The sequence below is a fragment of the Pteropus alecto genome, unplaced genomic scaffold (genome assembly GCF_000325575.1).
Source record: "Pteropus alecto unplaced genomic scaffold, ASM32557v1 scaffold111, whole genome shotgun sequence".
In the NCBI taxonomy this organism is placed as follows: domain Eukaryota; kingdom Metazoa; phylum Chordata; class Mammalia; order Chiroptera; family Pteropodidae; genus Pteropus; species Pteropus alecto.
Window position 1 is genome coordinate 3631174 of NW_006431915.1, and position 16331 is coordinate 3647504.

The following is a 16331-nucleotide window of genomic DNA, read 5'->3' on the forward strand; positions in this document are numbered from 1 at the left end:
GCCAAGTGTGCCAACTCGTTCACTGAATATCCTCTGCTCTCATTCATAATCTGGAATCCTATTTTTATCATTTACTAAAATTTAGTGTATTATCTGTTTGCTAGGCCCTATCCCTGTACTAAAACTTTTAAATTAGCTTTGCAATGTGGTCTCCTATATTATGGTGATGGTACACCCTAATTATTCTTCTTTTCCAAAGTGCTGCTTTTTGTTCTTTTTTTTTTTTTTTAGGCGAGGCTAATCCTTGGTTGACCTCACAGATTGCAAGGACCTTGTCAGTTTACAATCCCTTATTTTTTTATTTTTTTACACCTACAGCACCCGGTCTTCCTAGGTGGTCTCCCATACAAGTACTAACCAGGCTTGACTCTGCTTAGCTTCCGAGATCAGACGGGATCAGGCTTGTTCAGGATGGCATGGCCATAGACCCAAAGTGTTCTTGACTCATTCTACCCTTATACTTTTCTAGAAGAACTTGATAACATCTCATCAAATTTCAAAAATAATTCCATTGGAATTTTAGTTGGGATTTCATTGAATTATGGATTGACTTAAGGGTAATTAGCATCTTTACATCGAAATCATTTTGATGACAAATAGTTTATGTTTTCTAAAATATCTTTAGTGTATTGTCGAATTTGAGACTCAAAAACAAATTTTATTTGGGCAGGTTTGCACTGCCACAGGAGACATAACAAGGCTCAGAAAGCCAGAAACAGGTGGCATAGTCAAAATTTATATCTGGATCTATTAAGTTGTCATCTAGGTGAAGGTGTAACTTAGTTTGTGATCTATGATTATTAATTTGCATAAAAATATACTCAAATATAATTTTAGAAATTAAAAAAATTTTTTACCAACATATTCACATTTTCATCCATTTTCCTGGCCTTTCCTTTTCTATTTCATGGTGTGTATTTCAAAAGCAACATGTAATGTTAGATGTAAATAAATTCTACAAGCAGTGGCAATGTTCTCTTTCCACAGCATGACCGTAGGAAGCGAAATCTCATTAAATGTTGACATTTATTTCTATTTAGTAGTGCATCTACCTAGAGACAATATGCTAATGTGTATGAGTTTTGTTTTCTAGTTATATAAGGTATGTTTTACAGAAGAATTTCTCAGCATTGTGAGTTTTTTCAGTTTGCTACAAAAGCTTTTGACAGGCTATTGTGTGCCAGCATTTATATAAGACCTGCAGTGAAGAGATAACTAAGACACAATCTCCTGCCTCAAGAGCCCTAGAGTAGAGTTAAATGGTTACATATATACAAATAGTTTAAATATGTTTGGCTAATATTATTATACCTCATTTCTTAGAACTATGAACAAGATAGAAAGAAGGCTCGTAAGAAGGAGGAACAGAGGACTCTCTCTGGGGCCCCCTGAGGCCTTCACTGAGCACATGATCTTACCTGGGTCTTGATGAATAAGTAGTTCAGCACTGGTCAGTGGGAAATCTACAAAGAGAGAAAAACATGAGGAAAAGTTGTGGTCAGAAAAGCTGGTCATATTTGAGAAACTGCACATGACTTCATATGTTAATGTCTCAGAACTTTGGTATGTGAAGACTTAATCAGATCCCTGTCACCTCATCAGCTATTCCTTTTCTCAAAGTCACTTTCTTTTCATATCATCAATTACTTCAAGTCTTACTTCTCTTCTGACTTGATTCCTTCCTAATTTTCTTCTTTTGTGAAAAGTGTGGGAATATCCTGAGCTGTAAAATTCATAAACACCTTCAGCTTCTCTTTTGCTGAGGTAAAAATCTGACTAAGCCTGACCCATTTATACTAATCGATAAATATAGTTTGTGTGTGCAGCATGAATACATCCTTCATTAGGATAACAATCGCCTATATTTTGTTTGGGAGCCTAGCCAATCCCCAGCTCCCAGCGTTTCATAATATTGGGATCAGGGCCTAGGTCTTTGCATCATCTCTGTGAGGAGGCAGGAGGTTGAGGAAAGAATCTATGCTTTGGAGGGTGACTTTAGGTTCCAATTCCAGCTCTGCCCTTTGTTCTCTATGTGATCTTGGGCAAATCATCCAACTTTCTTAGCCTCATTTCCTTCAACTAGAAAAATGGATGCTCTTGGATTTGCTTACTTGGGTCTCTGTGAAGAACAAGAATAAAAATGTATATGAAAAGCCTAGTAAACTCAACATTTTGAGGCTGTCTTAAGGTCTAAGAAAAATCAAGTCCTAAGAGTGAAAAAATTAAATTCTCTCCAGCTCACTAAAAATTGCCAGTCTTTGAGTGGATTTGATTCTACTACATTGATGTCAGTTTATAAAACTCAACTGCAGCACATATCACATGGTAGAAATAAAAATTCCTGGGCAGCAAATGTTCCTAAATTGTGTCCATGAATTTTATAATTTGAAACAACCTGTTTAGGAAGCAACAGGTTGTTTCAAATTATAACAATTGCTCAGAAAAACTTGTAGGAATCCATCACTCTAGGCCATGTTATGGTCTGGGCTGGACCCAAAAAGATGAGTAGGGGCTTGCAGATATTTCCCTGCAAGGGCGTGTCTTCTCTCTATGCTGATGATCGTCATCGTGGTGCATTTCTGATTTGGTAGCCCCTCCATCTCTGTCTCCTTCTCTGCTTCTTTCTGCCTCTCTTATCCCATTAAGGTGGCTGTCATCTAGGGCTTCATTCCCAGATTCATTTGGGTAGGATGTCTACTCTCATGCTTCTAGTCTCATGCACTAAAGGTCCTAGCCAGAAAGATAAGGTAAGAAAAAGAAGTAAAAGTCCTGCAGATTGGGAAAAAGAAGTCAAATTGTTTTTTTATTCACAGATGGCATGATTGTTTATGTAGGAAAAAAATTTAAATCTACCAAAAAAAATTTAAATCTACCCAAAAAAAAACCCCCAAAAGCCCTGTTTCGAATAAAGTGAATTTATTGAGGTCACAGGACATATGGTTGATATATAAAAATCAATTACAGTTCTATATACCAATGACAAGTAATTAGAAAAATTTTATAGAAAAGTTTTATAGAAAGAATACCATTTATAATAACATCAAAAATATAAACGACTTAGAATTAAATTCATTTTAAAAAGAGAACTTTCTGGGGTAGGTGGAAATATTCTCTATTTCATTTGAGTGGTGATTCCACAATTCGTTACATTTGTGAAAACTCTTTAAGCTCTATACTTAAAGTTGTGCATTTTATTGTATGCAAATTTTACCTTAAAAAGTAAAAAAAAAAAGAAAAAAAAAGATTTCCAGATTTTTAATAAAGATATCTCCAAAATATTATGGTAAGTAAAAGAAGCCAGACACAAAAGCTCACCTAACATATGACTCTATGTACATGTAATTCCCAGAACAGATAATTCCATAGAGACAAAACGGATTGACTGTTGCCAGGGGCTGAGGAAAGAAGGGAATGGGGAGGGATTGACTCTGGAGCAATGGAAATATTTTGAAACTAGATAGAGGTAGTGGTTGCACAACACCGTGAATGTACTAAATGCCACCAAATTGTTTGATTTAAAATGGTTAATTCTCTGTTATGTGAACTTCACCTCAATAAATTATTTAAAAAACAAAGAAACATAAAAAAGGATGTTGGATGGAAAAATAGGCACAAGTGTGCTGGAGATCTGGAGTCACTTCCCACTTCAGATCCTCAGTTTTAACTACAGCATTGGGGCACTGGCTGTGTGCTTGGTAGAGTGCTGGATGTTTTACAAGCTTTTCCTTATTCAATCGCCATTTTACAGATGAGGAAACTGAGAGGTTGAGTAACTCATCCAAATTCATACAACATTCCACCTGTATGACAAAAAGCTGGATTCTGTATCTCCCATCTCTTGAAGCACTAGCTTTTCCAGGGGTCAGATCGACAGAAGTGGCTGTCTGAGAGCTACCAAAGGTGGGAGTTCTGAGGGGGCCTTGTAATAATAAACCATGACTGGCCAGACCCTTAAAATCCTAGTGTAATTTCAAGCATTTTCAACCGTCCTTGACTACAGACTCTGTAGTTATGAAATTTCAAATACCTATTCTTTCTGAAAATGAGAGCAAAGAGGGAATTCCTCGAGTGTTTTTCCTGTAATGATATGCAGAAATGAGAACTCTGCATGTACTATCAAACTAACTAACAAACGTACTTCACTCCTTTGAGTGCCCTTTTATTTTATGGTGAGTGGCTTGTATACAAGCTGCAATTTAAGTTCCTTCTTCCCAAGCCTGTTCAGTTTTCCAGTCTGCAGTCTATTTATTATTCCTTGCAATGTCATAATAACAGGTTAAACCCAAGCTCTTGCAGGGTTTGTGCCAAGATGAGATTTTTGTAAAAATCATATCTAAATTACTTCATGAAACAATGTTCCTATCTGTCTCCAAGCTGCTGTCAAGGCTGGGGCCAAAAGTTATGCTAAGAAGAACAGAATAAACTGAGCCAGGGGTCTCTAGGGGAATAGTAGAGTAGAAACCAACTTTGGGGAGAGCTCTCGGTAGAAATCGTCTTATTTCATATTTTCCTCTAAATGGTGTAGGTGTTACCCTTACAAAGTATATTTCCTAATCAGACTCTGATTCTATAGGGTTAGAAGGCCCAAAACCACATACCCCTGGCTCATCGGAACTTCTATTGTGATGAAAATGAAATATGAGGGAAACATCTCAGCTTTCTTAGACCACGTAACCTGACCCTTAATATAAAATTTGGTCATTCATTTACTTAGCAAACATTCTCTGAATGCTTGCTAAGTTACAGGCGCTGAATATAAACATATGCATGGAAAAAAAAAAAAATGGTCCCTGCAGCTTCAGAAAATCACCCTCTGATGGAAGTGGTAACCATAAAAACAGATTACAGTACAAAGTGATAGGAGGTATTATCGTCCAACGTGGATTAGTAATGCTTTGAGGATCAGTGGTATATTATTCTTTTTATTTTCATTTGTTTATTCATTCTTCATTCACTTAGCAAACCTTTACCAAGTAACCACAGTATGCAATGTGCTATTCATTGCTCTGGGGTTGACAAAAATAAATTGGATAAAATTATGTGCACAAAGACCTTTTATTGACTTATTAAAGAGACATTGCATGGGCTAGATATTTTCTGTTGTTCCTCCAGACTCTTTATCCGCCTTTTACACTCTGCTCTGTGACCCACAAAGTTCACCGTTAATGAACTCTGATACTGATGAATTTTCCTCCAAAATTTGTTTTCTATAGGCAGACCACTATACCATTTGAATTCTTTGATCAATATTCTTTCTAGAAGTATGAAACTACATGCATTTTTCTATTTTAATATTTAAATTATGTTCACAGGATCTTTTCCATATGCATTGCGATGAAGACATATTTTATTGGTTTTCTTCTCCCGTATTAAATTTTACAATTTATATCTTCTGCCATTCTGATTTGTTGTTGTTGAGGTTATTTTACAAAGTCCTTTTTTAAAAAACTCTGGATAAATCCTGCAGATAAAAACCTAATTAAGGTACTTTAATATTTTGTCAAGTTTTAATCAATAAGTTTAAATATATATATTTATTGATATCAATAGGTTGAGTATCTCTACCTACAATATATAGCTGTGATTTCATTACCTAAAAAAAATACTTTTATTGCTTTCTGTTTTATATCCCACATATGAGTGAAGTCATATGGTTCCCAACTTTTTCTGTCTATCTTATTTTGCTTAGGGCGACAAACGAGCAAAAACTAATTGACACAGACAACAGTTTAGTGGTTACTAGAGGGAAATGCGGCAGGAGGTAAATAAGGGTAAAGAGGGTCAAATACAGGGTGATGGAAGATTTGACTTTGGGTAGTGAACGCATAATATATACATGAAGTATTATTGAATTAAACACTTAAAACCAATATAATTTTATTAACCATTGTCACCCCAATATATTTAATAAAAATAAATATTTTTATTTATTTTCAGGTGTTTCATCTAAGAAGTAACTAGTATACTGTTATCAACATTCTTAGATACAGGGAATGCTGAGGTACATCCTGGCACCCACCTACTCTGGTTAATTGCGTTCCTACTCTTATCACAATTCATGCTCATTTATCCACATCTTTTCCCAAACCCTGGCCATTGAGTGAAAATATTCAGGCTCACACACTCACACACAGTACTTCTGGCCTTTGATCTATATCACTCGTAGGGTTAGATGCCAGCCAACCAGGATCTGCAACAGGAGCTGAGAGCAAATGGGTTAGAGGAGAGAGGAAGGAGCCAGAGAGGAAGAAGGGCAAGAAATGCTGTGCTAGTGTGTGTTCATTAGTCTCTTTATTGAAAGCTCCAGGGAAGCAGAAAACTCATCTATTTTTATGCACAACTATGGACCCAAACCACAGAACACTTCCTGGCACATAGTAAGTACTCAGTAAACACTTTTAATAAATGAGAGACCTGATAAAGGACACTTGGATTTGCTGAGAACCTCCTATTTGACATGCTCTGTGGTAATGACTTTCACTCATAATCTCATTTTAAATGTAATCCTTAAGCCATTTTTGTGAGGTAGGTCAAATTACCCCTTTTTTTACATAGGACACAATTCCTCTCTGCTATACACACAGGCTGCTGGTAACTCTTCACTGATTAGGCATCATGGAGTGAAAGATTTGTGAGAGTAAAAGGGAACTTAGAGATGATCTAACCCAACCCTTTCATTTCAGTGCTGGAGAAAACAGCTCCTGGATAGCTGGGGTGACTGGACCAAGGTCTCACAGGAATTAGATCTCCCTCTTTAGCTGGGGATCTCCGCTCTGCTTTGGCACCTCTTGTTGTTCCTATCACTGCTACACGTAGAGAGAACTGGAAACCACCAATCATATAGTTGTTTAACTCCAAAGAGAGCTAATTCTAAGTGTTCTTGAAATCACATTCCACAATCGCCCACCACACCAGCTTCTGACCTCCATTGGTTTCGTTTGTCTACCCAGGGTGGCCTTGCACGCAGCGCTTGGCCCTTTAAGCTCCTTCCTAGCCTTGTATATGGCCGTGAAAACTGCAGAACTTCTGTACTTGGCAGAGGAACATTTATTAAAGAACAGAACATGCTCTTATTCTTGTTTTAACTTGACTCCATTGTTCACCAAATATATTTTACCTTCTACAAAATATAACAGCAGTTTATGACAGGATTTAACATTTAAACCTATAATATAAAGATTTCTCTTTGTCCCTGTATTCTGACGGTTTGTCAAATAAGGTTAATGTCGATTGCTAAAAGCATGACTACATTATAATTCCTCGGGTGAGCTCTTTGCATCCATGCATATTGCACATGGCAGAATCAACAAGAGGAATGGGGATCAGGAAGCAAAGGAAGGGGAAATGCAAATATGAACTTGTGCTTCTGACAGGCGCCAGTTCTTGCTGCTCTGGAGGGCTGCAGTCTGGATTCCTGAGGCTGGCATCACACACTATCTACCTCATTTCCTTGGCACTCCTCTTTTTGCATCTCAAGTAAACACTTCTCTATTGCCTTCACTCATCTGTTTCTGTATTGGTCTAATAGAGTGAGATTATTGGTCATTCAGAACTGTATAATTTGATTGTATATATGATGCACAACATGAGGTAGGTGTTTTACCAAGCAGTAAGTAGATGCAAGAGACATTGGTTAATGGTGAATTTACACTCACATCATCTCCTGGGTGGACTGCTGCAACAGTCTCCTGACTGGTGTCCCTGCTTCCCTCCCCTCTCCAAAGCACCATCTTAGAGTGATCGTTCTAAAATATAAATCTCATCAAGTCGCTCCCCTGCTTAAAACCCTTGAATATTACCTGCAGAATAAAATATCAATTCATCAACAAGGTAGATAGACAGGTGCTTGAAAATCTAGCCCCAACCAACCAGACTGATATTTTCCACTTCATACCACAATGTCTCTCCTCCAACATTTGCTGACTTATTTCTCAACAAGATAGGCTGTTACTTTGTAAGGACTACTGTTGTGCCTTTTCTCTCCCTCATGATCTTAAGTAGTTAAATAGCATGTTAGGGAATCTTTTGAGCAGCCCAGGTCAAGTTTTACCTTGGAATGGAGTTCTGTGCTTGGTAAGATAAAAATCACAAGACTAGTCCCAGTTGAGGGTGATAGAGATGAATATTTCCTCTCAAAAATCCATTACTCCAGTCTAACCATGGGAAAAACATCACACAAAGCCAAATGAGATACTCCTCAAAATTGCCAAGGTCATCAAAACATGAAAACCTGAGAAACTGTCACAAACCAGAGGAGGTTAAGGACACATGACAATGAAATGTAATGTCCTGGGGGGGGGGGAAAAAAAACAAGGATATTAGGGAAAGCTATTGATATCCAAATAAAGTGTAGAGTTCTGTTAATAGAGATATAGTAATTAATGGTTAATAGGTGATGTGTCATTGTTGGTTTCTTAGTTATGACAAGTGGACCACAGTGATGCAAGATATTAACAAGAGGGGAAACTAGATGAGAAATATATATGAACTCTGTACCATATTTGAGACTTTTCTGTAAATCTAAAACTATCGCAAAATTTAAAAAATAAGTTAATTAAAAAATGAATTCCCACAAGCCTTGCTAAAATTTTCTTAGTGATATAATCAACTGAGGTTCGTAAACATCAATGGGCTAGAGAAACATCGCAAGTTCAAATCTATCCTGGGACCTCACCAGTTGAGTGACCTTAACAGTCTATGAGCCTCCAGGACAACACTACCTACTTACCTACTTCAAAAGAAAGGGAAAAAAGAATTATATGCTGAGTGTCAATTCTCTGCCAGTCTTAGTGATATAATCAACTGAGGTTCTTTAATCCTCATAATAACAGAAGACTATAAAGCCCATTTTGCAGACTAAGGAGACTCAAAGAGGCTACGTAACTTCTTTAAGGTCATATTATTAGGATGTGTTAAAGCCAGATTTTGAGCACACGTTCTCTACCTCTTAAATTGTTCCCTGCTGCCTTCCTTCCTCTAGGCTGCTCCCCATAGGATATAAACACAAATGTTTTGTAAATTGCCACACACTTCTACACTCCCACATGAACACTGCTTCCAGTACAAATACCTGAGAGCTCAACTGAGTGCCCACACACACGCACCAGAAGGGATCTCTCACTTTGCTCGCATCGAATAAAGAGCTCCCCAATGGGGAAAGGGGATCTGGATCAGGCTACCATGGCACCATGAGCCTGTGCCTTCTGTGAGCTCTCATGTTCCTCTTTTTAGGTTTTTAGGGGCTGCCCTGGGGAATTCTCAGCTCACCCTTGGCAGCTTCATAGACTCCTTCTTTCTGCTGCAGAGTGCTTTATCTCAGGGGTATCCAGGACAGGAGCCTGAAAGGCATATTGGTCATGCAATGTGATAATAGTATATCGAATTCAAATCGCCACTTCTGCCAAATGGAATTTAATTAAGCACAAAAGTGGATTCCTACAATGAAAAGCACATATGTTCTTTAACGTCGTGTGTGCCTTTGGGTATATGGAAAATACCCTAAATGCATGTTATTACAAGAATCCTGTTATCAGCCAGAAAGAAGGTTTTAGACCCCAGGTATATGTTTTGAAATGTGCAAGCATCTTGGAACCTTGGTGTTAATGTGTCAGTTTATCTGCCTGAGATAAACTGCATTTTGTGCTCAGGCCAAGACATAATCTACTCTCTCACTAATCAAGATACAATGGACCTTTCTAGTTTAAAATTTCAGCTTTGCTTGCAAATCCAGACCAAGCTCTCCAAGGATCCAGGCAACCAAGAGTTGTTATTATTATTTTCACTTTTAGTAAGAGCATTAACTGCCTTTCAACACAACCATGTATTATCATAGATTCATAAAAAATCATGTGTCTAATTGACAGGGCTATTAAAAGTCATCTAACTCAATCCCTTCCTTTTATAAATGAAAAAACAAAGGCCCAAATGGCTAACTAGCCCAGAATAGCACAGTGAGTTCATAATAGGACTAAGCCTATAACTCGCACTCCAGGCTCATGGCACACAGCTCACAAAGATACAACATGTGGGACTAGGTGACCCATTATTAGATTACTATATATGTGACCGAATCTCTTTGAAAAGTTATGCATCCTGTAAAGAATGAATAACATGAATCTAACGAGGGGTAGAGTGGAACATCAGATGTACCGTAAATGATGAACATTTTCATTGAAAAGGGAGGAAAATTGTATTTCCAAAAATAGCAGTGTCATAAAAGACAAAAAAGAAGCCTGAAGAACTGTTTCTGATAAAAGGAGACTAAAGAGATACAACAATTAAATGTGCGAGTAGATGGGACTATACTAGAGGAGAAAATGGTATAAAGACATTATTGGGTTAATTGATCGTTGAAATATAGACTATAAACTGGATAAAACTGTTTCACTGTTTAACTCATTTTGGTTGATAACTATACTGTGCTGTGCTCATAGAAGAGAATATCCTTATTCCTGGGAAATGGACAGTGAAGTATTTAAGGATAAATGAACATGTCATATAACTTATATTCTTAATTTGGTCAGAAAAAAATTTACATAGACAGATAGATTTAAAAAAAAAAAAAGGTAAAATGTTAGCAGTAGATGGACCTGAATATAGGCTCTAAGTGTTCTTTGTTTTCTTTTTGTAAGTTTAAAATTATTCCAAATAAAAAGTTAAAAAAAAAAAAAAGCCATGCAAATGATTGCATGAACACCACAAAATTATAACCATTCTTCATTCAAAAGCAAAGGAAGGCATTTTAAGAACAGCTCCAAAAATATAGAGTCATAACATCCCTCATGCATATTTACGACAAAACCAAAATCTCAGTAAATAAAAGCAATGAGCAGGATCACCTCAGAAGGCCTCTCAGCTTGGTGCTTATGCCTTGATTTGGGGCTGGCACTACCCCTTCTGGGACTGCTGCCATTTACCCATTTTGTTATAATCTTTCATAGTGGAAAAAAAAACAACAACTTTCTATTATTCTAAAAATTTCAATGAGAAAACTGATACCTACTGAATGCAGCAAAATCATTAGCCCATATGTTTTTTTCTCTTTTAAAAACAAAAAGCTAAAGGTTACATTTCTGGACATGAACAGGAAATTATGACATCAGGCCGCGCTTGGGGTCCTGGTTCTAATGAGGAAAGACAATAACCATTTCCCCAGTGGTTTAACAATCAGCTTCATGACAGAGCTTTATTTACACAATCATTATTTACACTGGCCCAGAAGAGCAACACCCGCCCATCCCAATGGAGAGCAAGGGCTCTTCTCCGAATGCGCCATCCGATTCTGGGCAGATGTCTGCTCCATGAGTCCATGCCAGTACTGACCATCCACACAAACCGTGTGGCATGGATGTTACCCAAGGATAAAAACAAATCTTGAACAGTACTCCACATCCTTAGGTACTAGCAGAAGGTTTTCTGATATTTTCTGTTAATAACAGGGTAGCTTTACTAAGCCATTCACAGATAAATTTATACTAGTAGGTCTTGCCCAGTATGTTTGGAGATCTGGGCACGTGCTCTGTTCTGGAGAAAGAACTAAGCCCAAAGGCTGGGTCCTGCCCTCGAGAAGCTTGTAATGCACTGGAATCGCAAAGAGCACGCAAGGCAACCACAGGCAGCCACACAGGCCATGCTCCACAGAGCCCAGGATGCTCTATACACAAACTAAGAGTTGCTCAATCCAATAACCCCGGCACAGAAGGCGCTTGCATAGCAATGTTTCTATCACACTGCTTAGCCGCCTATGATTAGCAGCCCAACGTGCCATGCTCTCTGTTGCCTTCTAGCCTTTGTACATTCTTTTTCTTCTGCCCAGAACATTCTCTCCCATTGTACCCTCACCACCCTATATCACATCTTCCCAATCTACTTCCTATTCTTTGGTTAACTCCCGCAGCTTCTAGCTTGGATGTTACCATGCCTGAGAAGCTTCCCCTGACCCCTTCCTTCTTGTCCTGGGCCAGAGGTCCTTCCTGTGTTCTTGGCTATGCATCGGCCCATTTTGGCTCTTATCACACTGCACAGCAAGGTAGTTTCAAGGGGGCCTCCAGAGTCAGACTGCTTGGGTTCAAATCTTGGGTTTGCCACTCACTGGCATTGAGGCCTAAGTGAAGTTAGCCAAGTGCATAACTTCTCTGTATCAACTATGGTTTATTATCTCATTTAAGCTCAAGCCAGTGCTCCATGAGGGGTGTCGCCCTCACTTCACAGCTAAGGAAACTGAGTCTCAGAAAAGTTACACCAAACATAACATGCCTAGGGAGCAAAGATTCAAAGCCAAGTCCGAAGGATATTAAAGATGTCAGTTTTAAGCACCATCCCAAACTTTCTCAATAGGGTGATATTAAAAGTTCTGCTACTGTCAGGGAGGAGTCTGGGCAGAAGGAGTTGGCATGTGCCTTTTTGGAGGAGGTAAAGCAGAAATGCCAGGAGTCGTGAACTGTGACACCGCCTACCCCAGAAATTTCTCCCAGGGAGGGAACCTCCAGGTGACAATGCTGAGGAGCTCTTTGAGAGCCATTAGTTTAGTTTTAATACCACATTTAGTGAAAGTTTCCATGTTTTTCATTTCTATTTTCATTTTTATTAGGAGTAAGAGAGAGAAAAATGAATTATGCTGACAGTGGGCCCTGATCACTCCTTCCCACAAGAGCTTGGAATATGTTCCCAATTCCCTAGGGCACAGAGATGAGAATTACACAGGGAAGGTTCTTTACACTTGAAAAAAGAGGCGATAAGGCAGAGCTTAAAATCATAGCTTTGGAGTCAGAGCTGACACAGCCACTCATAGCTGTGTGACTTTGGGAAAGAAAACTTAAGAATTCAAATTTTCTCTAACCGGAGTGAAGCTAAGAGTTACAAGTCAAATGAGTGTGTCAGGAAGATCATCAAAGATGGGAAAAGAAAGAAGTACAAGAATGAGGAGGTAGTAAGTATAAAGACAGTCTGTCCTGTCCATCTGGTAACACCTCTCAATGGAGCTGGAAAAACTCCACTCCCATTTATCATGATGTGTCCACTTCTTCACAGTTGATCCAAAAGGCTTCACTAGTAAATAGGCTGCTATAATTTCATCTCAGCTGTTTGTTTAGAGGTTTCAAGTGCTAAATTTTGATTTCGAGGTCAAATTATCCTTTAAAAATAGTTTCAAGATGCCTTAACTTCTCCAGCAACTAAAAGGAAATAGCCAATTTAGTGTTGTGAGCTTCTCTAGCTACACACTAGGGTCTTCTTTTAAAAGACTTCCTTCCATCAGTAATATAACTCCAGGGATCTATATTTTAATCACATTTGTTCTCTATATTTTTAGAATCACTGTTACTCACTGCTAAGAAAAAAGGGACTGCAAATGCCTTTGTCGGTTTGACATCATACAGTCTCTTTTTCTGAAAGCTGGTTCATGAAAGAGGTTGCATGAAGGTGAGGCTTCCGGGAATGGAGTCACATGGTGGACTTGGACCAATAGGAGATCATTACTGGGCAAAAAGTTATCGAGATATATCGGAAAGCCCCTGGCAAGCAGAATTCAGGCTTTGAATTTTTGCTTGATTGCAATGCATTGGCCAGGCTCCTGGATGTGATGGGAGCCTCTGGGGAGCGGGCATAGTCCACTGAACCTGTGTTAGTGTCTTTAATAAAAATGTCATTTAATATTCCTGGGCAGGTGGGTGGTACAGGGCAGTCTGAGAAGTTCTGAGTTCATCCACCTTCTAACATCGACTGAGTAAATGAAAGACACTACATGAGTAACAAATATTTTATTTCATTGTAATTGTCCCTGTTTTGGCACCAATAAGGTTACAGGATGTACAATGATAATAAACATGGAAAACTGTTTTATTATTATTTTAAATTGTGATATGGAAACATTTTTTGGTATGTAAGATATTCCTAATTATTTGGTAACTGGCCAGCATCCCAGGTGTTGGTGGTATAACTCTTTTTCTATCATTAAATACATAAGTCCTTGCTCAAATTTGGATCAGTTTTTTACACAGAGTTACCCTGCAAGAAGTCCTATCATAATCTGCCTGTAAAATACTACTGACCTGGGCTCAGAATTGAAATTATCTGTCTTCTCTGTCCACAGCTCAGTGAGTCTGGACTACAACTGACTGATACTATAAGCTGCCACACGAGGACCTTTCCAAGACAAGGCCATGAAGGCCACTTGGCCTAGATTTTGAGTCAGATCTTCCCAGAGGTAGTTTTCAATTTGACAATAATTTATTTAGTCATTTCGCAGGACACGTTTAGAAGAGGGAGAAGCCCCCAAGTTAATTTTATTCGTACAGATATTATTAGGTTAATAACGTTTGTTTATAGCTTTTGTCCTCCCCTTTATGAAATGTCAGGACACAGCAATTGTACTGATACAGCAAACTTGGATTCTTGAGACTATTTACATTTTCACTGTAAAAGCAATAACAATGTTAAAGGAAATTTTAAAGAAGAGAACTCATCTCTAATCTCAACACTCCGTCAAAAAGACTATTTTTACTGTATCCCCATTCCCATCTTTAGTTTACATAATTGCAATCATTGAACACATAAATTTTTACAATCTGCTATTTCACTTCACTTTCAATTGCAAATATTTTCCATGTTGATACATATATTTTTTCTTTTTTTTCTATTTTTTTTTTTGTAGAAAAATCTGCAAATTTTCTGGCTGCATCGTTCATCAAATACTATAACTTACTTAGTCAATACTCTAGTAATCTGGACACTTGATTTGTTTCCAGTTCCACATTATTTCGAAAAAAGCTATACTAAGTAACATGTAAGTACAGTTTTTCCTTAAAATAAATGCCTTTCCTTAAAATAAATGAGATCTGTTAGATAAAGGTAAAAACATTTTTTGGCTTTTAACCCAAACCATTTATTAGCAGCTCAGGATGAGCCTTGGTGAAAAGCTTTGCCAGTTCTCCTCTCCTCAGCGTGGGACATGACTTCTCTGACCCCAAAGTCCTCTTGGACCTTCCACTTCCCCTCCACTCCCAGACTCAGCCCAGGCAAATGAAGGATAGGACCAGCATTTGAAGATTTAGCTAAGCAAATCCCAGTCAACTTCACACTTCATTACTTTATCTCTGCCCTCCCTTCTTTCTAAAGAAATGCCATTTCTTATAATGAATGGGGTGTGAATGAACCTCAATTGTTTGGGTGCGCTTTTAAAAATTCACAGCTTTGGCAACCTAGCAAGTTATCTGAACTACGGATGTGACTGACACACCCATGGCGCTAAGGCTACTTCGCACATATTGAATAGGGTTTGGTGAGGAGCAAAGAAATTAATATAAAGTAAAGTGTTTCCTCGATAGAAAAGAAATATGCAGAAACCATAATTACTATGAATTCTCATTCTGAAATTTACCTTTACATGCATAGTGTAATGGGAAATAACATATACTTGGTCTTTGTCCCTATTTCCTGGCACACAGCTTCTAAAATACTAGGAATTTCCTGAGTGATGGGAGTCTCTTATGTTATTCATAGCAAGCCCCTTTAAACCATACCTGAGTTTATGCTAATGAGATGACACTCTGGAGACCCCTAGATATCTTCAGAATGGAGGATGGTCACTGGAAAGACCAAGCCATGGTTAGAGGGTTGAAACTTGCAGCCCCTACTCCCACCTCTCAGAAGGGAAAAGGGGACTGGAGAGTGAGTTCAATCACCAATGGCCAATGATTTAATCAGTGATGCCCACAATATGAAATTTCCATAAAACCCCTAAGAGACAGGTTCAGAGATCTTTTGAGTTGGTGAACACACAGAGGTGCTGGGAGGCGGGTGTGCCGGGCGAGGGCATGGAATCTCTGCACCTCTTCCCACATGCCTTGCTGTATACCTCTTTTCAATTTGGCTGTTCCTGAGTTTTATCCTTTATAATAACCTGGTAATAGCAAATAAGAGCTTTCCTGAGTTCTATGAGTCATTCTAGCAAATTATCGAGCCTAAGTGAAGGTTGTGGGGACCCCCAAATTTGTAGTTGGCCAAGCATAACTGTGAGTAGCCCAGATACCCCATTTTCAGTTGGTGTCTGAAATGGAGGCGGTCTTATGAGAATGAGCTCTTTAACTAGTGGGATCTGATGCTAACTCCAGGTAGATCGTGACAAAATTGAATTGAATAGTTGGTGTCTGGAAAATTGCAAAACTGGTGGTGGGAAAAACTTCTCAAAATGACTTACTTGGTGACCTTGTTAAAATGCAGCTTCTGATTCAGGAGCACAGACTTCACCACTCAGTGTGGTCCACGGTTTAGTAGCACCGGCAGTATCTGGGGGCTTGTTAGCAACACAGAATCTCAGACTCCATCCCGGACCT

The 16331-nt window shown here is 38.4% G+C and overlaps 1 pseudogene; it reads right to left on the reverse strand.

Moving 5' to 3' along the window:
• Positions 1-309: 309 nt before the first annotated feature.
• LOC112473172 lies at positions 310-428 on the reverse strand (annotated as a pseudogene).
• Between the last annotated feature and the right edge of the window lie 15903 nt (positions 429-16331).